The sequence below is a fragment of the Tachypleus tridentatus genome, chromosome 1, assembly GCF_004210375.1.
Source record: "Tachypleus tridentatus isolate NWPU-2018 chromosome 1, ASM421037v1, whole genome shotgun sequence".
Taxonomy (NCBI): Eukaryota; Metazoa; Arthropoda; class Merostomata; order Xiphosura; family Limulidae; genus Tachypleus; species Tachypleus tridentatus.
In genome coordinates, this window is record NC_134825.1 from 34,858,761 (window position 1) to 34,883,433 (window position 24,673).

The window sequence follows — 24,673 nt, forward strand, 5'->3', positions numbered from 1 at the left end:
CTATGGGTTATCTTTGCTGTGTCAACATAAGTTACAGAAACCAGATTTTTAACGTTATAAGACCCGAAATCTACCACTGGCTACAAAGGCACTTCATTTAATAAAGAGAATTAGTTTAAATATCCGTATTGACAAATGAAACTCAAACTGAAACAACAGTCTCATCGTTATCTTGGGTTATCTGCGCTAGCTGTCCCTAATTAAGCTGTGTGAGACTAGAGGAAAGGGCTAGTCATCGCTACCAACCGCCAACTATTGGGCTACTCTTTCATTAACAAATAGTGTGAATGACTGACACATTATAACTTCCCCACGGCTGTAAAGGCCAAGCATGTCTGGTTTAATGTGACGCGATTTTGAACCCGCGACCCTAAAATTGCGATTCGAGCTCCCTCACCACCTGACCATTGTATGTATGCATGTATGTATTAGTTTGTTATTACTTAAAAAACAAACCAAAACAATAATAAGTTAAAGAACTTTAATTTATTTTAGTTTCGGCTTGATTTTTTAAGTTATAACAAACTTACATAATCAGTCAGAGGTTTGGATTTTCTATTTTTAACACAGTCGTTCCTCGTGATTTTTTTTACTTAACTTTATCAAAATGTGTATATATATATATATATATATATACACATAGAGAGAGATAGTACAGAATGAGCTGACAAAAAAAATTAAAAAAACAACAACATGTATGATCATATTTGAAAGGAACTAAAAACAGTACAAACAAATCCAGGCAACATAGAACTATCCGGAAATTTCCTATTATACATTAGTATGTAGGAATACAAATAAACAAAGAATGTGAGATAATGTTGCCGAACCCAAATATAATTACTTCCTGTTACTAATAGATGAACATTTATGTTTAGAGAACGTACTATCAGATAACAATAATCACATTTTATAATAGAATCCGCCTCTTCTATTATCAAACAGGCAAGAACAGGTCTTGTTTGACAGCAGTTGTATACGGTGAAAACAGCTGATGGGCGTCCTGACGATGACATGTGGTTAGAATTTGAAGTTAACCGCGAATCCGTTTCCTGCACTTTTAGAAATGAAGCAGGCATTTATAGAATTCGTTCTTGAGATAAGAAAAATGAGCAGAAAATATTCTGAGGTTTTTTGCGTTTTTTTTTTTTTTAGGAAGTTCATGAACATCTTTTGCCTTGATGTGAATATTTCGGCCTCCATATGGAGTCATTTTCCTTTTAATACTAAACAGATTAAAATTTATACATTACTTTAGGATTCCTCAAATATCCAGAAAACTGTTCAACAGAAACAGCTAAAAATCAATTTACAACCTCAAAAACAAAGATCTTTTTTTAATAACAAAAGTTAGGCAAAAGTGGTTCGATTCCCGTCGTTGGAACCAGCAGATAGCCCGAAGTGGCTTTGCTATAACAAAACATATACACATACAGACAAAATTGCACTTTTTTTAAAGCCACCAGACTATCCTTGTGTAATTATTTAGGAAGTAAAACTATAGAAGGCCAATAAGCTTGTTGGACAAGTCTTCGTGCTTTACAGGTTTGTCATGAAAGCCGCCTTTATGCTCTTGAACTTTATCCATGCTGTAAAATGCACGTGACTTGCCTTTAACTACACTTCCCTTCGAAGTTGTAGTGGGCAAATCCATCTTCTGCATAACTGTCTATGCTGAAGAACAAAGCTGTGCAGTACGCATGCGCATTCTCGGGAAGTAAAATACAAGGCGTGTGTATGTGCGCGCACTAAATAGGGAATTCAGTATGCTTTGTGTAGAAAGGAAAAGAGTCTAAGCAGGGGGCATAAAGTGCCGGTAACTGGGGTGAGTGTTATCCTCGGATGTAGTCTAAAGATGTAGAAGCCTTGCGAAAGGAGAAGGACCACTTGCTTCCAAGTATATCTACACACTGGTGGAAAATTTGTAAGCTACACTACTTTAATAAAAGGTATACATAACGTAACTCTGAACAATCGATGCTTTTATTCCGAAGAGGAACAAATCTGAAGGTCAGTTTTATCTTCATATTTTTACTGTCACCTGTTGAACAGATTACGTATGGCTTGCATGATCTTATGTTTAGGGTATTTTGAATCTCCTCACGAGGACTGTTAGATGTTAGCTCTGGATCATAACAAACAAACTTACTAATATATTTATAATTTTTATATATTTTTTTCGTGACGTAGGTTAAATATATCAAGGTTTTAACCACGATTTATTTAGTTTAATTTATATTTAATCACTAGAAAATATCCAACTTAGATATCCCCCAGTGACCAAATCACATCAACTGAGGATCTAGTGAGCAAGATATATAATGAATGAAAATAAACTGACGGTTAGGATATTGATATATGTAATTCAAGCACGATTAAGCATGAATACCTTAAAGTCATACTGTGTATTAAGTTTAAAAATGATATGTCATCTATAAGATATTCATCTGTATAATAACCACTTTTACTGTCATCTTTCCCAGGAGATATCCGGCCTGAGTTTAACCCGGTGAACTGAGTGAAAAAATCAAGGACAGCCAAAATAAATAGCTTCAAAGAGCCATGTCCAGTTTACTCTAAATATTATCCAATGTAACCCGATGAATAAAGCAATAAAATCATTGCCAACCAGAACAGGTAACTCCAACAATTAACTAATCTGATTGTAACCCGGTGACCAAAGCAATAAAATCATTGCCAACCAGAATGCATAACTCCAACTAAATCTTCCCCTAATTTTACTGTAAACGTCTCCAGGAATTATCCAGCGTGAATGTATCCCGGTAAACAAAGCGCAAAAATCACAGATATTAATTTTTATTACTTTTGTGCATTTAAACTATTAATCGCATAGTGAGTTGGAGGCCAGGCTTTCACCGCAGTAACACTATTGTCCAAGGTTTATGTCATCTTGTTATGGTTTGGAAATTATTTTTAAACTACTGTCCTATAAATTTCGGACTCCAGTGTTCACTGATTAAAATACACGTTTTAAAAATGCAAAATACGTGATGTGTTTTTGCTTGTTTTTTTTTGTTTTTTCTATTAGACACTTCTCTTGTTAAATGTGCATTTCCTGCAACACAGGTTAAAACAGGGAGGATAATAATCTAGGTAACTTACATTGAGAGTATTTTGTGAAAAGTAAATGTTAAAAAACCGTAAAAATTCGGTGGACCACGTGTATAGCTGAGACACAAACTTTGTCGCTGGAAGCTAAGCCTTCATCTTTAAGAAACTTGCTACAATACTGAAAGTTTAATATGCATATATATTAAGTGTTCCTACAAAGTTATGCTTGTGTTTGTACTGTCTTTCAAGCAGTAATATCTACATATATGCCAATCTTGATGCCTAATGACTGTGTAGACAGACGCTAACAGTGCTCCATGGACAGCTCCCTCTTCCGTATTCTTCGAATCCAGTCAAGCAGTGTCTAGAACGCTTCTAATTTCTACTCTAAAGTTTTAACTCCGATGGCAAGGGGTTATTTCCCTAAAGTAATGTCCTCTACATCGATCAATATACGGATTTTGTTGAATGTATAGCCCTAAACCCAGTTCGCTAGCGTCTCCTAGAGATCAATAATCACCAACATAAGCAATATCACGTGATGATAACTTCCGGTCGAACCTGTGACTCATGAGATGTTTAAATGTAATCCATGTTTTTTATTGTTGTTTTTTTTCGAAAGCTGTGATTAAAACAAAGTCGTTGTATTTTAGTCAAAGAAAACTGTATTATTTTTAAAAACTGTTTATATTTCCTGCTGGTTAAAATGAATAATATATTTCGAGAAAATAAACTTTAAGGAACACGTTTTTCAGATGTTGAATATCTGAGAAATTAGACAATGTTGCGCATATCCGAAGAGTGTGAAACCTGAGAGACGATTGCAAGAGGAAGTTGGTTACCGGAAGTTTAACGGGTCGCTTTATGTTGAAGCTTATTCGTGCACCACCTGGCCAGACGCAAACGCATGTGGTGCACGTGTACATAAAAGTAACTTTTCGCGCTCACCTGCTTATTTGATAGTACAGCGTCTGCCTTCACGTGACTCTCGTCACTAAGCGGATGATTCGTCATTATCTTGGTCACCTAGCAACCGTTACATACCAGAAGAAAAAAAATAGAAAGAAAACCAGCCGTGGACTCTTCGAATCAGAGTGCTATAGACAATGTGGATGGGTGTATAAACTGAGGACCGCTTCTAGCACATCACAGGTTTGGAGGGTGATTCACCGTTGATAAAGACGAGAGTACTCAATAGACTTATGTGTTTGAGAATTAGGAGCGTACAACATCAGTGAGAAAGGTAAGGAGGCCTTCTTAAGGAGTGTCCTTGAAGGTTTTTAAATACCCATGTAAAATGTTTCTAAAATTCTTATTTCTATCTGCAGTTAAGAATATGTTGTTATTGTATTAGAAGCTCAGAAATATGTATGCTGTTGGGTTTTAAAAAATGTAACGTTTCGATGTAAAATGTGTAACAATGTGTTCTAATATATATCGAGTTCATCCCTGATAAAGGAAAGTATACCTTGTCTGCACACTTCCACAGAATCACATATATATGTATGGACATCATTTGTTGCTACTGGTGTTAAGTACCAATTCAATCTGTTTTATGGTAAACTCAAAGTATTTGAGTCAAATCTCAAATTACCTTAAATAAAAATGGTGATTAACATTCATGGCATCTGATAAACTAATCCGGGTTTGGGTGAAATTACTATTAAAAAGTATAAAACCGTAAAACTGATTTGCATGTACTAATACATGAGTGTCACGGCAATACGAATCGTGGTGCCACGAACGGCTTGTTTACCATCTATATAGACATTTCATAACAAGTTCCTGTTAATTCGACAGTGCTATACCGTTACGGATAGATTGATTTGTTGCTGGAGGAGTTTCAAAAGCATCTATTAAACAGTAATAATGATACAGCGAGATTGTTAATGTAGAATCAAATGAGAGCAACTTTATGAAAAAGGGAATTCTCAGTGTTCTCCAACAAAACTGGAAACTTCACACAGCAGAGAGAGCGATTAAAAACAGACAACATTAAAACATAAAATACAATAGCCCACACACGTTACATCAGCAAAGAAGACATATTACAATAGAAGAGAAGAGAGGAAGAGGTCGTCTCGAACCTGACCTCCCAGGTGGTCTTCAAGACCTACTTCCCGACGCTGAAAAAAACACAACAACAGGTTCCGAAACAGCACCCTACGTCAATTCAAAGCAATACCTTCGTCTGCAAAATAAGGCTTACGACTGCGAAAGAGAACCCTTTAATTCAAAAATTATGAAGCCAGCTATGTTTGCTAATATTATAAACAAGGATGTGAAACTGAGAAAAGTTCACAAGGCACATCTCTAAATAAACTAATACTCTGATGATCAAAGAAACTGGAACCTTAGCAATCCCATTCGAGCACATATTTGTCAAGAAACCAAATGAAGCTCTAAAGGTTGTTTTTTGTTGTTGTTGTCACTGTTGTTTTCTTTGAACATGGTCTTGAAAGTCGAAGTTAATAGTACAGTGAAGATTCTGTGGAAAGTTTTTTAAAATGTGTTTTAAGACTGAACGCATCATACCTTGTAATGCTCTATTGTAACAGAAATTGTGATGTTGAGCAAAAGTGTGGAAATCGTAGTCGTTAGAATAGGCACTATCAATCAGAAACCTTGAACTTTATTTTTTACAAAGTAGGATTACCTCCCCCCAAAAAACAAACTTCCTGACTGAAGTTCTGAAAGTTATTCATTTATACAATACCCACATATTTGTTTTAATCAAACACTTAAAATCCTGTTTCTAAAAGTTCATGTTTTCTGCATTTTCCAATTCATTTAAACGCTCGTCAAAATATTATAAGTTGTATCTAAATAATATATTTATTGAAATGAAGGAACTTTGACTGAATCAGGGTTTGTTGGTTTTGTTGTGTTTTTTTTTTGTTATATATTACAACGAAAGACTTGGAGATAGTTTGTTGTGCTTTACAGCTCTAGAACCTAACAGTATTTCTTAGGAGTGTTAGTGTTCTATTATTTTTTTAAGAGCGTTGTGTTATATTTGTAAGAACAAAGCCACATGGAGGCAATCCTCAGAGTCCACTGAGGGGAATCGAGCCCATGATTTTAACGTTGTAAATCGAACGACTTATCATTGTTCCACTGGGGTACTTAAGAGTGTTCAGTGAAATTTCGTTTTTAAGAAACAGTGCCGTAGTGTTTGTTTTTTTTTACATCATTTCACACAGAAGTATCAGGTTTATAAAGAAGCGCTTATATAATCCTTATTGAATTTTTCTACAAAAGAATCAAGTCTATAAAACGAGTTTTGTTTTATACATAAGGAAGGAAATAACATTTTAACTGAGTTATTTCTGCCTTTTCAAAAATATCAAGTTTTAGAATCTCAGAGTATAGTAGTCTTTCTGGTTGTTTCTGGCGAGTTTGTTTGTTTTGAAATTCACGCAAAGCTAGACTAGGGCTGTCTGCGCTAGCCGTCCCTAATTTAGCAGTGTAAAACTAGAGGGAAAGCAGCTAGTTATCATCACCCACCGCCAACTCCTGGGCTACTCTTTTACCAACGAATAATGGAATTGACCATCACATTAAAACGTCCCCACGACTGAGAGGGAGAGCATGTTTGGCGTAACGGGGATTCGAACCTGCGACCCTCAGATTACGAGTCGAGTGCCTTAACCACCTGGTGATGCCAAGCCATCTAAGTGTGAAATGGTTGATGAAATTATAAATAAATCTCAATTTGCCCACGTTTCTATGTAAAAAAATTCTTCCATTAGGTTCTAATTTATAAAAATTTAAACTTGCGTCCTAAAATTGGAACGTTGACTCTTACTTGTAAAAATACAAATATAAATAAATACATTAAATTAGTCCTGTCGTAAAACTGGCAATATTTCGTGGCACGAGCAGCATACCTGAAATACATTCTGGTAAAAACGGTTTAGGATAGTTCTTTGTTGTTGTTTTAATTTGAGACGTATTTGGGTTTCAATTGTGTAAATGCCTAAAATACACGTGTCCTGAAGTATGTATATTAATAACTAACGTTTTTGTAGTGTTAAAACAAGACAGTTTTCAAATGTGGTTTGTATTTTCTGTTATGTTTTCTTTCTTTGTTATATAGATTTAGTGTGGCCTGATCTCAGTTTTGTATCTACTTTGAGTATGACACGACACTGAGAGATGGTGATATTTTTATGTAATGTATTACAGGTGTCCAGGCTCCGTACAGATTGCGTGACAAATGTTATCAGTAAAATATTTAGCACGCTAGCTACGTATGGTGTAATGGATTTAATGTCTGTTTTAGAAAGTGACAGCATTTGATTGTTGGTATCTTTTACGCGTTAACAAGGTCTATGTAACTTGTTAAATTTCTGTGAGTTATTGATTTAACTTTTTTTTTCCCCCATTCAATCGACAGAATAAATAGACGTTTCTTTTTTAGTTGCTCACTTGGCATGGCCAGGTGCTCAGGCCAATCGGCTTGTAATCTGAGGGTCGTGGGTTCGAATTCCCGTCATACCAAACACGCTTGCTCATTCAGCCATTGGGTCGTTAGAAAGTTACGGTCAATCCCACTATTCGTTGGTAAAAGACTTGACGGTGAGTGGTGATGACTAGCTGCCTTCCCTCTAGTTTCACTCTGCTAAATTAGGGAAGGCTAGCGCAGATAACCCTTGTATAGCCTTGAGAGAAATTCAAAAACAAACTTTTAGTTCCAGTATTTAAAACAATGCTTAATTTATATTATTTATTTATAATAGAAGTATCAAGTTATTGTTTACAGATGTGAAGAGGATGAGTTTCGAGGCTACTAATTGGAATGGGGCTGAAAGAAGTAATGAAGAATACACCAGTCACACGTTTAAGTGTAATGCAATCAAAGCACTTTTAAAATTATTTAAGATTGTATATTCGCCTTTTGATGTAAAAATATGCACTAAGTAAAAACCTTTCTTGGAATTCCTCGTTACAGTATCAACACAGATTCACTTGAAGAGAATGGAAAGATTAATGCACCAATAATGAATGGATCGTGACTTTTATGAGTACGTGATAGTTGTGAACTTAACCTAAGCAAATAAATTTGTCGTTTTCTAAACTGTTCGTAATGCATTTAACTTTATAATGTATAGATATTTAAACCAGGGTGGTTTTGATTTATTAACTATATAGAAACTGGGTGTGCAAGAACATAGAATGATAATTTCTTTTCTTCATAATTGAAACGAGTAAACATTTTTGATTAAAATAAAGTTCGACGTCGAAAAGCTTCGTTCAGCCAGATTAGTTTGGATTTCCTTTTATACTTTTAACATCACAAACATAGGTGTTTTAATTATGTATCAGTTTTGTTTTTCTCAAGATCTTAAAAGAATTAGCTTACTTCAAATTTTACAGCTCACGTGAGCTCTGATATTGCTGTCTAAAAGTAGCGTGTTTTTGTTTTTCTCTGTTGTCCTTTGGACTAATCACTCTTTATAAGAATGGTGTTTCATATTGTACTTTTCTTGGAAAAACATTTCACATTGTTAATCTGGTGATCAAGCGCTCGACTTATAATCTGACGGTTCGAATTCCCGTCATATCGAAGATGCTCGCCCTTTCAGCAGTAAGGGCGTTATAATGTGTCTTTCAATTCTATTATTTGTTGGTAATAGAGTAGCCCAACAGTTGGCAGTGGGTCCGGCATGGCCAGGTGGTTAAGGCGCTCGTCTTGTAATCTGAGAGTCGCGAATAGGAATACCCATCACACAAACATGCTCACCCTATCAGCCGCGAGGGCGTTAAATTTTTTGGTCAATCCCATGATTGACGGGTACTGACATCTGGGTGTCAGTAGCCCAAAAGTTGGCGGTGGATGATGATGACTAGCTGCCTTACCTCTATTCTAATACTGCTAAATTATGGAGAACTAATGTAGATAGTCCTCGTGTAGTTTTGCGTAAAATTCCAAAGTTACAAAACCATTGTTTATCGTGCTTAATCTAATGGTCAAATTATGCACTATTGTGTTACATCGTCATTTTCAATGAAACATCAAACCTCACGAAAAAATCTTCCCACAGACTTTTCACTGTACTTGGATATCTACTAACCAGACGACATTTAAGTCCACTAAAGTCAGGTAGTTTAACGACATATTGGCCGTAGAAGAAGATAGTATGAACACTGGTCTAGTTCTCGGTAAAAACGCTAATGTGGTGGACTTTAACTTGTGACTTGACGTTTATGTGTGATGTAGCTTCTTGCTTTCCCAGCCGTGCAGGGTAGGAGTTACATCTCATACAACATATCTTGATATAACATATATCCTGATATAGTAGCTAGAGTTCACTTTTGCTTTACTATGAATTTTGTGAAGTTTAAATTTCTCATGAAATTAGAAACTCTCAAACATTTTTAATTAATTGTTCATTGTTTGAAAGTCTTTAGTTATTTCTTACTGCAGATCTGGTTCAACGTTACATCATCAATACAATTGTTTACAGTTTGTCTTTCTCTTATCAAAATGTGTGTGTGAGAGAGTATGAGAAGATTACTTTGTTCTCATATTATTTATGTTTCTCTACAAGGATAATTTTTTGTGAATTTTCTTCTTCATGGTTAACAGAAATATGTGCAAATTGTAGGTTACCATTTTACAAATAGAGTGGGGACTTAGGACAATCAGTCAGAGAACTTTTGACAGTATTGCCGTTTGTGTAACTTCTACATCCTCTTAATTATGTCTTAATTATCGTATGTCAGATATGTAATTGTCTTTAAAATCGGTGTGTTCCGGACCTTACATCTTTTTACTATTACTCCAGCAGTAAAGCTACCCTTGAGGCATTACATTGTCGATTGGTCTGGAAATCGCTGTGAATCAAAAACTCTAAATGTCTCTACAGTGGCACAACGTATCCCATCTGAGCATCACATCACTATACTACCACAAGGAATTCGTTCTTACGAAGTACGATTATCCCACCTTGTATAGTGAGTTAGTTGTTTAAGCCTAATTGTCGATTTTTAGTATCCTGTATTGAAATAGTTGAAAATTTATATGAACTGGTGAATTTTAAAATTATATTATCAAAAAGTGTAAAAATCAACTGTTGACGCGTGTTTTGTTTACGTAACTTTGCTGGGCTTATATGTCTCTAAATCGTATTTGTATATCGTCCGAAACTTGAAATTATTTTCTTTCGCGTAATGTGTTAGCTGTGAAGCGTCAAAAATGAATGAAATTGTGGCAGTGACTAAATGCCGTATATTATATGGCGGGTTAATTGGTGTTTCGCGTACAAATCGTACTTAAACGTTTGCGTAATTGTCAACTTTTACGTGTCTGTCGGAATTTATATTGAGATGATATTGTTTTATTTATAAGCCACTTGAAGGGAAAGAAATAATTTAATGTATTTCCTTGCTTGTTTGTAAATGCTACTGAAGTAATGCTTAAAGTTAATGTTATAGATGTCGTAGTTTTAGGTTAGTTCAATTTTGCACTCGTGGAAACGTAAAATTATCATTACATTTAGTCAGTAGAAATACTGAGTTTCCATGTGATTGATTGATTGATTATTTGGAATTAAGCACAGCTACATAGTGGACTATTGGTGTTCTGCTAACCACGGGTATTGAAACCCAGTTTCTAGCAGTATGAGTTCAGAGACATGCCACTGTGCCACTGGGAAACATTTCCATGTGAGTGAGCAGCACACATACACGCTTAGACTGACTTACACAAGTCGTTCTTTAATTACGATAGATCTACATTTATTCTGTTGCATTAACTGTGATTTTAATTATAAGTTATACACAGGAGCTTGTGTTCCATATCCAAGCGAAGTGAAAGCGTTTTCTAAATATAGTTGATCGCTGTGGTATCTTTGCCTTGTGAGTTACATCACTTAATAAGTAATGACCTAGATTTCAACAAACATTACAGCCACATACCTCACTGGGCACAAGTTGCAAGTTCCACATTACTCATAACAATGCTAATGAATTGAAAAGTGCCCTAATCTCACAATATTCGTGTATATTATATGCATTATATACAGTTAAATGTTTATATGTATTCACCTATTCACAGACAACATGAAGTTTGCTCTTAGATCCCCAGTTTTCGATTTTGTTTAAAGTAACAGAACCTACAACATAAATACCTCAAGCTTAAACGAAATTCTTCGGCAAATACATTAACTACTTCGTCTGTCTGTCGGTTGCCAGCGGGATACTGCAGCATTTGCAGATGGAAATGTGTAATTTCGTACAATATATTCTTACTAATAAATAAAAGACGAAAACAATGAATATTGATAGTTAACAACGGTTGTGCGTTGTAGAGGAAGTGATATTGCATTATAATTATGATTGTTCTGCAGATAACGAGGGAAATCGTTATTGTTGTTAGAAACAAAAAAAAGACAAGACTTGATTCAGCTGCCGAGATCAGAAGGCTGTTTTCCAACGGATGTGTGAAGAGGTTAGAAATTGGAACACCTGGATTAGAAAATGTTGTTTTTCAAACTAAAAAAAAAAAGTTTGAGGGGCCGTTAATCAATTTCCATGCTAATATATTTAAACCTCATTTCTCAGTCTATACTATGAGCATAAACTTATTTTTAGACACAACTTACAGTGCTCACGCTATATTCTCTTAGCATTTACTAGTTGCTGTATATATATATTTAGATTTTAAACTTGCGAATGTTAGAACTGGATTTTGAGCTTACGGGTATATTTGTTTTGAGGCATTTTGAGAATAATAATAATAAAAAAGTCTTACTAAATTTATTTGATTACCATATGCGACTTGGATTTTTTAAGCACACATAACGGTTGTAGTTCAATTATGTTTGATGCTATAATGCAGAGTTAACACTGATATAAAAACCGTTCGGAATTTAGACAGAAAGGAAAGGTAAATTGTCATATATTAAAAAAACAACAAAAAAAAACTTTAATGTCTGCATTGTGGACTAACATAAACAACCAGTTATGAATAAATAGAGGATACACATTTGTTTAACAAAGAAATCAGGGCGGGTGTAAATGAATTGGACCAGAACCTAGTTGTTTAATTTTGTGTTTGAGGCATGTTGTTCTTCGTGGATGCTAAGTGACGTCATAAATCTTTGTCCAGTTTACTGTGTTTCACCAACAATATCTGATGTTGCTTCCACGATGAAGGCACCTAATGAATGGGCTACGTAATAACGGACAGGTAGAGATCCAGCACGTGCCTTGTCTCATATCTTAGTACTCTGAATTATCACAGTACTTTACGAACTGACAGATGTTCTACATAAAAAAAGAGAAGTCTGGGATCGAGTGAGATTAAAGCAAGAGATTTATTTAGCAAAAGCAATTAAATCGTACACCTGCTTAGGGGATTGGCCTCTTACTTTCTATTGCTGATTATGTGTTTCATTACATCTGTTTAAGATGAAGTGTAAAACCAAAAAGCGTATCTTAATACTGCATATAAATTAGCATATAGTCCTAAGGTTAGAATATTGAGTAGGATATATATTGTGTATAAATGAATAAATTTATGAACACTTAATTAATGGTTAACATAAACCTGATTATCTCTCTTTTAAATGCAAAATTTAAGTGCGTCTTTCTGTCTCTTGCATAAAAGTATATTATTTTGACTTGTTTATTGTTTATTAAAAGCAAATGTGAAAGTCTACCCGCTTTTCAGTATTTATAGATAACATATATAAATCTGTATATCTTTTTTTTTTTTCAATTATTAATAACATAAATAGGGCCCGGAATGGCCAGGTGGGTTAAAGCATTCGACTCGTAATCTGAGGGTCGCGGGTTTGAACCTCCGTCGCACCAAACATGCTCGCCCTCTCAGCCGTGAAGGCGTTATAATGGTACGATCAATCCCACTATTCGTTGGTAAAAGAGTAGCCCAAGAGTTTGCGGTGAATGGTGATGACTAGCTTCCTTCCCTCTAGTCTTACACTGCTAAATTAGGGACGACTAGCGCAGATAGCCCTTGAGTAGCTTTGCGCGAAACTAAAAAAAACAAACAAAAACATAAATAGTGTCTCGACCACTACTGTGCCCATCATATATCAGCCGACCTGATGAGCCCTAGAATTGGACGAAAGACTTTATCGGCACCGGTTATAGCAGATGTAATGTGATTGACATATTATTACATCGTTTTTACTTTCATTAATAAGTTCTTATAATTTACAACTAGATGTAAAATTCAACCTGTCTGCTCACTCTCCTATGTAAAAGGTACAAGTTTACCTTTATATAAATATACATGTCCAAGTCTACCTGTTTCTATAATTTTATGAGTAGTATTGTGGCATTAAAAAAATGAGCTCACGAGACTATCCATTTGCGAAACCTGAAACGCCCTTTCTTTATTTTACTTGTTCCTTTGTTTGAAATTAAGCACAAAGCTACACAATGGGCTATCTGTGCTCTGCCCAACTCGGGTATCAAAACCCGGTTTCTAACGATGTAAATCCGCAGAAATACCGCTGTGCCACTAGGGAGATGCGTCCAAACGTTTATACTAGAATCCATGTTAACGCACATAATCTGTAATCGGATTATTCTATCTGTTTATGACGTCTTCTTTCTGGATATAAGAAATATTGAAAAAATAGTCATGAATGGGTGTGGAGGTCAACGTTCTATATGTAGGTTGAGATCGGTTTTTATTTTATATTAAAAAAAGTCAGGATAAACAAAAACATAAAAATTGTAATTTATGTTATTCGTAAAGGTTTAATAAAACTAGCAACACAATTTTAATTTTACTGTTATAAATCAACGAAATCAGGGCAATAATGTCTTGAACTTTTAATGTCATAATTAAAGGATAATAACTTTAAAATTCGGGAATTGATCCCTGCGATGGGCAGAACTTTAAATTTCGTTGACATACAAGAGTCAGTACTGTTATATTTGTATAGGTAAGTAATTACATGGAAACACTTATATATAATATAACAGGGATTTATCATTAACTGTAAAATCCAGTAGAAATATCGATTAAAATTATTTTCTCAACTTGAAGAGAAATAATTTTCGTTCGAGTCCTAGTGGGCCTGGCATGGCCGAGCGCGTAAGGCGTGCGACTCGTAATCCGAGGGTCGCGGGTTCAAGCCCGCGTCGTGCCAAACATGCTCGCCCTCCCAGCCGTGGGGGCGTTATAATGTGACGGTAAATACCACTATTCGTTGGTAAAAGAGTAGCCCAAGAGTTGGCGGTGAGTGGTGATGACTAGTTGCCTTCCCTCTAGTCTTACACTGCTAAATTAGGGACGGCTAGCACAGATAGCCCTCGAGTAGCTTTGTGCAAAAAACAAACAATCTAGTCCTAGTGTTTTTCCATAATACATCTTTCAAAACTTTTGAGAAATGAGAAACATTTACTCATTTCGGGAGATGTTGTTTACGTTTCAATAAACATTTATCACACGTTTCGAGGTTTACGACAATAAAGTTTGGTTTAAACAAAAACGTTATTAAACAGAAAATGTGCATATCTTTGGTTCGCAGTTTTTCGAATTGAAACAATTAAAAATAAAAATTTAAATCAAAATAATATTAGAAGATACTGATAAGTGTAAATATGTATATTACATCACTGTAAAGCTAACTGTAATCCAACTAGTTTCGTAATCAACTGTAAACTCATGTTACCAATGGTGTAGGAACCTTGATATATTCCATTTATGCAGAGACAGCAAATATGCTCTTATTTCACTGTCATAATCCAAGTACCTGAAAGCTACACTGAGATAATAGTAAGTTGAATATGCATTTATGTCCACAACTTTACTCTTGAAGGAAGGCCTATTTATTTATTGGTGGAATCAATGTTGGGAAAGGATCGTTTTTAGTATGCTGTTTATTGACGTTTCGGTTTGTTGATTTGCACACTTCACAAATAATATCTCCAAAGTAAGATGAACATTGATAATAAAACACACGTGGATATTTAACATCTCTATTCATCAGATATCACACGTAGAATATGTTGGTAAATAAATATTTGAAGTAATTAATATATATGTTATTGTATTAATTTTGATTTTTCCTCTTATGAAATATTACGTAAATGTCGGAACTGGGGACATGTGTTCCTAGTAATTACATTGGAGACCAAAATATTATTGGCCCAACCCAAATTTTGTTTACTTTGCCAGTCCAAATTAAAGGAAACTATAGTTCTTAGAAAATTATGAACATTACCTGTTCGTGTGTGTTTCTTTTCTTATAGCAAAACCACATTGGGCTATCTGCTGAGCCCACCGAAGGGAATCGAACCCCTGATTTTAGGGTTATAAATCCCTAAACTTACCGCTGTACTAACGGGGGCCTTATCTGTTCGTCACCTTATATATATATATATCTCTGTATATAATAATGGTTATTATCACAAGTTTGTCTGTTATTTATATTTATTATTTTGTGGTAGACAGCAATTTAATTCGTATTTTGTAGATGTTTGTATATGTAATACAAAACTTGCTATTTTGTGAATTTGTCAAATAATATGCAAACACTTTTTTATTGGTTGTCAGACGATTTTTATTTATTTACGACTGTCCTAAGCCCCTCCCATGGCGACCAAGTTTTGAACTTTCCGACACGCCTATAGTTTGTTTTGTTTTAAATGACTTACATCCGTCAGACATCAAAGTTTGATATTATAACATGCTTTTGATATTCAAGTATGATGTAATAATACCACACTCTTTTGTTTGCATATAAAGCCATCATACCTTGAAAGGTAGTAAGTTATTATCACATATAAAAATAACAGTAAAGTCTTGACTTGTAACTTATGCTGTAAAAGAACAAAAAATATGCATATATTGTTCTACATATAAGATTTACTTGATTTAGTGTTTTATGGCACAAAGCAGCTTGGCTATCTGTGCCATATATATAAGAAGGTTTACAAAGTTTGAAAAAAAAAGACAAATCAATTTGGCTATAAAACCATGCAAAGGGCGTTTTAGTTACTTACACCAAATATATTCCAGACATAAATACATACATAATAAATATTAATGGCGGAAGTTTTTCATCAGTGTAATTATATTTTTAATGATTTTTCCTGCGCTCTAGGGATTCACGTTCCCAAAAGTACTACTGCCGTCGTTTAATTTCAAAAATAATTACAGAACAATAACATAAGTAATCCACTTAACCTTCATATATATACTCTTCAAAAAAAGAAACGCAAAAGGGATATTTTTGTTATTTTAAAGATAAATATATGTAATAACGTTACAAGCTCAGAGTATGTGATGTTACACGTGTTAAGGCACTGATTGTCAGACCAAAATGACAATAAAAGTTGTGCACTTTGAAAACGGAGGAAAAAAACGGATTTTTTGCCAAAACGCATTCGTGTCCAATAAATTTGTTTGAGAAATCTGCATGTTCTGCAAGTGCAACATGTGTAAAATCCCTATAAAAATGACGGGTTCTCGGTTTCCATAGCTCAGTGTTAAGCCACCGACACGCAATACAGTTACGCCAAGACTGACTGAAGCACAACGCAACAACGCCATTGGTCGCTTGGAAGCAGGTGAATCTCGATCAGATGTTTCCAGAGCTGTGAATGTCCACCCGAGCACCATCACAAGGCTATGGAATCGTCACCAACAGCATGAATCAACTCGTGACCGTCCACTATCTGGCAGACCTCGTGTGGCCACGCCCGCACAAGATCGCAACATCCCGTTACGTCACCTTCGGGATAAAACCACCACTTCGACGTCTACTGCCTCAACCATATCAGGGTTGCGTAGGATTTACGATCATACCGTACGCAACCGTCGACGAGATTCTTAGGCTCCATGTGCAACCCATCATGGTGAACGTCAACGACGTTTTTCAACATGACAACGCCCGTCCTCACACAGCCCGACTCACCACTGTCTTCTTGAGACACCACAACATCAACGTTCTTCCCTGGCCCTCCAGATCACCAGATTTAAACCCCATCGAACATCTTTGGGACGAGTTGGACCGACGTCTGCGACGGCGACAACCTCAACCGCAGACTCTACTTCAGCTTGCAGCAGCTTTGGAGGCTGAGTGGACAGCCATTCCACAGGATGTGATTCGTCATCTCATCGCTTCCATGGGCAGGAGATGCCAAGCAGTTATTGATGCTCACGGGGGGAATACTCGTTATTGACGTTGAGTGACGTTAAACGTCAACTAGTGAGCGTGGACTTCGCCTTTGCAGACTTTGGATGTTCAGCAGTGAATGTGCAAAGTTTCACACATGTCATACAGAACTACCCGGAATAAACTTGTTAACAATATGTCTCAAATTTTGCCTTTTACGTTTCTTTTTTTTAAGAGTATATATATAGAACATATATATGTATATATATATATTTACACGCATATATAAATGTGTTATAAAATTCATGGCTTACAGGTTTTGATGTTGAAACTGTTTTATCTCGCCTTCCGTATCTTACTTTTCAATATTCAAATGCTATATTTTTCGTATATTTGCAATCACGTTTTGTATATTTTGCTACTTAACGATGGAAGGTACTATAATTTTCTTCGTACTTTGATAAGTAAAATGTAATTGTACGAGTTCCATGGTTTAGCTAACAATGAAAAATTCTGTGACACACAAACTGTGGACTTAAAATTTTAAAATAATATTGTAACAGTTAGACTTACACTAGGTACTTGGCGCGGTAATTTTCGATGTTTCAGCATGGTGTTGATCATAGATTTATATTCTGATTTTTCAAGACACCAACTAAGATTCGGGGCACTAGCCCCGCATACCAGTACCTAGGCTCCAATATGGCCAGATGGTTAGGAACGCTAGATTCACAATCAGAGGGTTGTAGGTTTGAATCCCAGTCCCACCAAACATGCTCGTCCCTTCAGACGTTGGAGCGTTATAATGTGAGAATCAATCCCAGTATTCGTTGATAAGCGAGTAGCCCAAACGTTGGCGGTGGGTGGTGATGATTAGCTACCTTCCCTCTAGCCTTATGCTGCTAAATTATGGACGGATAGTGCAGGTAGTTCTCGTGTAGCTTTGCGCGAAATGCAAAAATAAACAATCAAACCAGTGCCTAGTAGCATCTCCGTTAACAAATGTAAAGCGAAAAGAAATTATGAGAAATATGAAGAAAATACATAACAAACGCAAACATAAGAAATTTACGACAGTAATTAAAAGCAAAATAATGTCATTACCGTCTTTTAGTTTCAAACGTTATCGCATTAAGATATTGTTATTTGCATATAAATAACCATATTGTTTGTTTGAATACCTGACTTATATGTATAAACATGTTTGTACATGACAAACTACACTTAAAGCACACAAAGAACAATAACTACGTAATAACTAAAGCTATTCGAAATTTTGTTGGTGTTACACATTTAAATAAAGTATTAATGTCTGAGGGGAAATTAGCACTATTTCTGTTCATTTTAAAGAGAGACATTTTTCGTTTACATATAGGCTTGGAGAAAAAGCACCTCAACGTGTAACCCAAAGCCAAGTATTTATCATTTTTGGAAAATACATCACGCAATGAAACTTCATTAAACTTGGAAATTCACGCCTACTATGAACACTAACTTTGGATTGGTTTGTTTTGGATTTCGTGCAAAGCTACTCGCGGGCTATCTACGCTAGCCGTCCCTACTTCAGCAGTCTAAGACAAGAGGGAAAGCAACTAGTAATCACCGTCCACCGCTAAATCTTGGGATACTCTTTTACCAACGAATAGTGGGATTGATCGTTACATTATAACGCTCCCAGGGCGGGAAAGGCATGTTTATTGTGACGGAGATTCTAACCCGCGATCTTCAGATTACGAGTCGAGTGCCTTAACCACCTGGCCTACTAACTTTGGACAATTGTCTAATTTGTTATTGTTAATTTCGAGAACTGCCGAAAATTGGTGTCATTTGTCGGACTGCTAAACGGTTCTTTGCGTGAAACTTTGGAAATATTTGTAATTTCATTATATTCTTTTAGGGTTTTGTTAAGTTTTAGCACAGTTTCTGCGTAGACGAATAACGCTGAGGTGTACACCAGGTGGCTTGTTTCCTGTTTGTACACCACATGCTGTATTCAGTACTGAAAACGTGCTATACATTTTACGAAGTTCTTGGTAAATATAATAATAAAATCCCACAAAAACTTATGGTCAGATCGACGTCTGTTTTTAAAACATAGTCAACACTTAAGCATAGTCGAATATACATGCCAGTATCTATCATATTGTTCGTGAGTTTGAATGAGAAAAAAATGCCTCATTTAAATCTCATATTCACTGCACGACCCTCTGGCGGACGTTTGTCATGTGACCTAGTTGTTTATTACGCTACAAGCTGGGTGGAAAAAAACACACTCATACTACTTTCAAATACAGATGGCGTTGACCATTTCGACTTCACCTCCACTGCACAGTTATTACACTTTCTCCATGCCGAAGTCATCCTGTTGCGTACATCAAATCTTCCCGTGCTTGACTGAACACGATGTTAATGTGGTTTCCGACCAAGTAAATTTACCACATCCTAGAGAAGCAAGAAATGCTTTCTCTCGAGAGATACGCAAAATAATTACAGTTTCCGTTGACATGAGAAAGGAAGTCCAATTAATAGGGTTAAGAAAATGTGTAGTGTAAGGAAAGTAATTCAACCTATCTGTTGTTTAACACACCAGCAGTAGTTAGTTTTATATTCAGTTCATTTTACATATTTCTCCACCCTATGATTGCGATAAACCGTGCATTTTCTTCGAATATTATAATATTTACACTGTAGTGGATGTATATGTATATATATATATTCCTGCAACACATATGCCTAAACTGTACATTTACTTGCAGACGGAAAGTGCTTTCCTATATGTAAACGAGAACCGAGTTCTAAGAGTAACTCCATATATATATGAAATTTTATACATCGTGCATGAATGGAAGTACAACACAGCTGTTATTTTCTCAACAGTTTTGAACTTTAATATTGTACGCCGTTTGTTGAGAAGTAGTGTTCTAATATGAACGTCTCATTAACGCTTGAATCATTCTTCAAACAGCAAACGCCATATTTCTTTGTGTACTCGCACAGAGGATATCATTTATAACAGGCCAATTAACATTGTGTCAGCACTTAATATCTAACACCGGTTTTATGTTCGTGACCAAGACATCAACCATATCTATCAACAGCATTATTCAGAACATAAAAACACACTGTTATCAAAGAAGGTTGGCGGAATAAATTAAAAAATGACAACAGAAACAGTTGTTTTGTTTTCATGGTTCCAAAAAATGATAATGGATGATGTCAAAATAAAAACTCCACATTTCATATTACCTTAAACAACGAACATCCGACTTCGGCCGTTTTGCTTATGACGGGTACGTTTGGGATGTACATTTGGCTTTAACCCCTCAGCTATCTCGGCCCCCAGCGCCACAGCGGTATGTCTGAGGACTTAGAAAGCTAAAAATGGGGTTTCAATACCCGTGGTGGGCAGAACACAGATAACCCATTGTGCAGCTTTGTGATTAACTACAAACAAACGAGTGCGTTAAAAAAAAACACGCGTCAGTTATAATGTTTCATACAGCGAGTGGGAAGCTGAGGGTGAAAAATCACAAATAGAAAATCTGTATACAAGCTCGCCTCATCTTTACGTTTTCTTAACGAGGTTTTATATTATTCGAAGATGAAAATACATTATAGGAGTTATTATGTTTATTTGTAATTAAACACAAAGCTACACAATGAGCTAGCTGTTATCCGCTCACCACGGGTATCGAAACCCGGATTATAACGTTGTAAGCCTGAGATATGCCCGCTGTGCCACTGGTGAGCGAATTATTCTGTTCTCACAGAGTGTAATACAAACGGCTGTAATCGTTAACTGTAAAATGTTTTTTTTGTAGTATTAAAAGAAACATCTTAATAACAACCCCTACTCTAAGCAGAAAAAAAAATCTAATTAGTTCTGTGGTAATGAAAATAAATTCATAGTTAATGGGTAGCTATAACGAAAACTGCTTTTAGCCGCTATTCAACTGTAATAAAAATTATATTATATATGACTACCTTTTTCAGAGAAAAAAAATCCGTGTGATATTAAGAAGACGTCCCCCGTAACGTCATTTTCTTTGTCTTTGGTGACGACACTAAAACATAAAACATCCAAATTTAGGAAATCACCCTCGTAAAAAGGGCACTTAAACAGAGTGGTCGACTCTTAACAGTAGCCTTCGGCCAGTTCCGCTATTGTTCTACACACTAATGTACTTAAATCGAGACCAAAAGAACTTAGGATCTGCATTTCTGTCCCAATAAATAGTCCGTGTTTAGGACAGTGCTTTTCTTTAAATGGTATTACAGTAACAAAGCTCCTTAAGTGGTGATATGATAATAAAGGGAATTTTTTTTATTTGTGAATTTTGCACAAAGCTACACGAGGTCTATCTGTGCTAGCCGTCCCTAATTTAGCAGATAGGAAATTGTAATCACTTCTGTTAGAAGTATCGTAAGGAAGAACTTATTTCATCAGTTTAACATCAGATTTTTTATTCAAAACTATAATAAAGAAAAACTAGGTTCAGTAATCATTGGTCAAGTGGGTCGCGGGTTCGAATCCCCATCGCACCAAACATGCTCGCCCTTTCATCCTTGGGGGCGTTATAATGTGACGGTTAATCACACTATTCGTTGGTAAAAGAGTAGCCCAAGAGCTGGCGGTGGGTGGTGATGACTAGCTGTCTTCCCCCTAGTTTTACACTGCTAAATTGGGGACGGCTAATGCAGATAGACCTCGAGTAGCTTTGTGCGAAATTCCAAAAAAAAAAAAAAAATCATCACGAGTTGCTTTTCTCAGAACTGTCGTATAGAAAAACTGGGTTTAGCACATCCAACAAATTAACCATTCTACCTCTCCATTATTTTTCATTCTTTCAGCTATCCCTTATGTGTTTTTAAAAGAGGAAGCAAATTTAAATCGTTATTCCTTGTTGTTTTCTGAGAGTATAATTTAATGTTATAATGGTCATATCTTATCTAAAAACAAGAATATTTTAACATGTTTATATTTCTTTTACTTCGGAGACATTATGATTCGTGAGCTGAAATGTTCGACGTACATGATTGTGGCCATTATTTTACAGAAATTAAGGCTAAAAAAACTACAGATAAAACTTATTTTAGGGAAGTTAATTTCAGACTTTTTCATAGACACTTTTCAATTTTATGAGTTGTGAATCATATTTTATCACCTACTATTTATGTTGTGAGTGTGGAAGCAGTCGATTTTGCTCAAACATTCTAGCACTCTTAAAAATGCACGATACGCACTTTTTGAAATGACGACCAGAAAAAAAAAAAAAAATGAAATGGCTGTCCGTCACGACGCAGAGGTGAGCGAGAAAAATAGAGCATGCGCACACTTTCATAAGCGCCAGACTATATTACAAGCTTACGTAAAGCACTGGCGAGGCCGTTGATCCTGGTTCTGCTCAAGGCCGTGGATTGCCTGGGGAAAGTCCCGTAGTCAGCCGTGCTGGGCAGAGGCACAGTTACAGGGTTCATTCGTCGGCTTTGTTCAGCTTGCAACCGAGAAAAAATCGCCAGCTGACTCACCTCTGGCTTTGTGATTTTTAAAAGCCTTGAAAAGTACACCAACGTAGAATGTGCGTGTACAATATTCGTAAGAGTGGACACACGTTAAAGATAAATGTTACTTAAATGATTTTATTTTGTAGCGTGTTTATTATCAGATTATTCGTCTTATAGGTTTTGAAAAACGTGCGTGTCAGTGTCTGACAATGCTTTTTTATACGTGCTTTCAAAAAAATAACCTGGTGTATGTAACAAAGCACAAATATGTCTTTAAATAACGGAGTGCTAGAAAGTAGTTTACGTATAAAAATTAGGGTTACGAGTAAACAATGAGACGACTGAATAAAATTCTAGTTTTCTGTGTATACATTAAAAATATCACGATTTAATTCCAACGACAACAAAAAATCACTTAATCTTGTTGCTGAACTCATTTTGGTGTTACGATGCTAACATACCTTCATATTAAGCGAAATGCCACGTCGGCACTGGACATGGGAGATGTTGTGTTTTGCTAATACTTACATATTATTTTTGCTTACATTCACAAGTTGTTAAAATTAACATTGATAGGGATTTCTCAAAATACCTTGAGTTCAATGAAAAGATGCAGTAGTTAAACTAGTTTTAATATGTATGAAATGCAAGTTTGTGTTTATTACGTAACTTCCTATAAATATTTGCTTCTATTTTTTTTTCTTTCTAGGGGTCAATATATTTGGTCATCAGGACATGAAATGGAAAATAATACGTATCCTATAAAAATCTGACCCCATAAGAATATTCATTCATGTTTGTTTCAGAATACGCTTGTGTGTAATTACGCCATTATCATTACTATCCTTTTAAGTTTTTGTGAACTACCATTTAATCAACTTGGTTTCTATGTTTTGTGTATAATAGGATCACCAATTACGTGTATCATTCACGCGAGCCCTTCTCATTGGTTGAAACATCACATAGCATATGGTAGACAGAATATCACGTGATGTGAGTCAACCAGCTCCTTCTGTTTGTAGCTAGAATTTTTTTTTCTTGCGTTCGAAATGCATGCGATGCACATACACAAGCAAGGAAGAATTAGGTGCTTTGTTGTGTAAAGAGCTCTCTCTGTGCACGTGCTTTCGTTCACCGTTAGGCATATCATGAGGAGAATGGGGAAAAACGTAGTATATATAAGTTATATGTAAATATTGATTCATCGATAATGTTCAGTAAAACTGAAAAGCACAAGTGGATTATTTATCCGCGTTAAAAATATTATGAATGCTTCTGAATGGTTCAAAAACGTTATATTATAGGCGCCAAAGGACATATTAAATGATCAGGTGACATTAGATGTTCAAGCAGAATATGAGAATCTGGCCTGTCTGAAAGTTAAATTAATGTTCGAGTAAAATATGAGAATCTGGTCTGTATGAAAGTTAAATTAATATTTGATTAAAATATGAGAACCTGGTCTGTGTAAAAATTAAATTAATATTCGATTAAAATACAAGAATATGGTCTGTGTGAAAATGATGTCGTACCTAACGTTTCTGCAGTACAATTAAGTATAAATAATTTCACTGTTACATTGGGGGAAATTCGCTATTTTAGCTGCAGGACCTCGTAATATTCAATAATATGTAGTCAGTAACTAATGTCTAGCACCGCATAGCCAGGTGGTTAAAGCGTTCAAATCCCCATCACCACCAAACATACTTGCTCTTTCAGCCGTGGGGTCGTTATAATGTTCCCTCAATCTCACTATTCGTTTGTAAAAGAGTAGTCCAAGAGCTGTCGGTGGGTGGTGATGATTAGCTGTCTTCTCTCTAGTCTTACACTTCTAAATTATGGACGGCTATAGCATTTAGCTTTGCGAAATTCAAGACATAAACAAAACTAATATTTATTGCCTTTTTTAATATTTTTATTCATTTTTGTCAAAAAAGATTTTATATATGATTCACCATGTAAAGGAAGCGATTACGTCACTCTTATCAACC

General features: G+C 35.6%; 1 protein-coding gene and 1 long non-coding RNA gene across 8 annotated transcripts in view; one reads left to right on the top strand and one right to left on the bottom strand.

Moving 5' to 3' along the window:
• LOC143246052 (uncharacterized) overlaps positions 1–24,673 on the bottom strand; it is a 57,521-nt gene that overhangs the window by 29,958 nt on the left and 2,890 nt on the right. The window lies entirely within an intron of this gene.
• Positions 1,713–24,673, top strand: part of LOC143245980 (lysine-specific demethylase 6A-like) — a 105,757-nt gene continuing 82,796 nt past the window's right edge. Inside the window, exons 1-3 of one of the 2 annotated variants that reach the window (XM_076492247.1) lie at positions 1,713–2,010; positions 2,484–2,637; positions 3,828–4,315. The gene's annotated coding sequence lies outside the window, so the exon portion shown is untranslated. Of the gene's footprint in view, positions 2,011–2,483; positions 4,316–24,673 lie in introns of both variants that reach the window. The other variant, XM_076492265.1, reaches the window with a different exon arrangement.